General features: G+C 40.7%; 1 protein-coding gene across 1 annotated transcript in view; it reads left to right on the forward strand.

Annotated features, from left to right (window-relative positions):
• LOC106876110 (matrix metalloproteinase-2) overlaps positions 1–1,864 on the forward strand; it is an 84,689-nt gene that overhangs the window by 15,552 nt on the left and 67,273 nt on the right. The window lies entirely within an intron of this gene.

A 1,864-nucleotide genomic window follows, 5' to 3' on the forward strand; every position in this document is an offset into this window, starting at 1 on the left:
TATATATATATATGTAATATGCATATATGCATGTATGTGTGTATATATATGTATATATATATTTATAGTATGCATATATGTATGTATGTGTGTATATATATGTATGTATACACACAGACACACACATGAATATATACTCTGAGTTTCGCCTGTCGGTGCACAGGCTCTTCAGGTTAGTTGCCACTGAAGGTAAAGACGGAATTTACACACACACACGCGCACACACATACACACGCACACATACGCATACACACATACACACACACACACACACACACGCACGCACACAAATAGGATTCTTATCGTAGGCGATGGTAGACAGGAAATGAGATAAAGGGAATGAAGGAGAAAGAAAGAAAAAGAAAAAAAACAAGAGAAAAAGAAAGCGAGAAAAGGGGAAAAGGAAAGAAGAGAAAAGAGAAGGAAAGTAAGGCGTGTTTGGAAATTGGTGGAATGAACTAGAATGGGCAGGTGTTTAAAATGGTAAAAGAATTCGATGAGAATTGAGTAAAGGAACTTGGAACTAGTGTGGGGTGGGGGTTGGAATGACAACGAACTTTCTGTAGGAGAAAGCTGGTGGATGAGCAGAAATAGGTAACCGAAGTCTTTTATTCTTTTACTTGTTTCAGTCACCTGACTGTGGCCATGCTGGAGCACCGCCTGAAAGGGGCTTTTTTTAAGCCTAAGAAACTGACCCCAGGACCTATTCTTTGTAAGCCTAGTACTTACTCTATCGTTCTTGTTTGCCGAACCGCTAGGTTACGGGGACGTAAACGCACCAACATTGGTTGTCAAGCGATGGTAGTGGGGAGGGTGACACAAACACAGACACAAAGACACGCACACATAAACACATACATTCACATACCTATATATATATATATATATATATATATATATACACATACGACGGGCTTCTTGCAGTTTCCGTCTACCAAATCCAGTCACAAGGCTTTGGTCGCCGGCCCGAGGCTATAGCAGAAGACACTTGCTCAAGGTGCCACGCAGTGGGATTGAACCTGGAGCCATGTATAGATAAATGCTCAGACGTGGCTGTATGGTAAGATGGAAAGAAGCTTACTTCCCAGCCATGCGGTCTTGTGTTCAGTATCACGACGTGGCACCTTGTATTGCACCATAACCCCCGGTCGACCAAATCATTATGTGTGGATTTGGTAGACAGAAATAGAAACAAGTCTGTCTTTTCTGGTTTACTAAATTATTCTTGGAGAACAGAATGTGGAATAGCTCCAAGTTACAGAGAGGACAAAAAAAGGATTTTTTTCCTTTTTGTGCTCTCTGTAACTTGGAGCTATTCCACATTCTGTTCTCCGAGAATAATTTAGTAAACCAGATAGCACAGAGAGCATGCAGATGCCAGCATTGGAGGAAACACACCTTCAGTTCTTTTCATTAATTTCATCCTTCTTACTAATTTTAGTTATTATTATTTTTATTTTTTCACCTAATGACATTCTCACTAGTGGGCAGCCACCTTACGAGTGGTATGTACAATCACCCAGCTTAGTGTGTTCCTGTGGGTATTGAGTGGTCAGACTCTTGATAATTCAATAAGTAAGTAAATTAGTTGATCGAACAACTGAATCTTCATCATCGATCCTTTACTCTTTTACTCTTTTACTTGTTTCACTCATTTGATTGTAGCAATGCTGGAGCACCGCCTTTAGTCGAGCAAATCGACCCCAGGACTTATTCTTTGTAAGCCTAGTACTTATTCTATTGGTATCTTTTGCCGAATCGCTAAGTTACGAGGACGTAAACACACCAGCATCGGTTGTCAAGCGATGTTGGGGGGTCAAACACAGACACTCAAGCATACACACACACACACACACACACATAC

This window comes from Octopus bimaculoides, chromosome 25 (assembly GCF_001194135.2).
Source record: "Octopus bimaculoides isolate UCB-OBI-ISO-001 chromosome 25, ASM119413v2, whole genome shotgun sequence".
NCBI classification, from domain to species: Eukaryota; Metazoa; Mollusca; class Cephalopoda; order Octopoda; family Octopodidae; genus Octopus; species Octopus bimaculoides.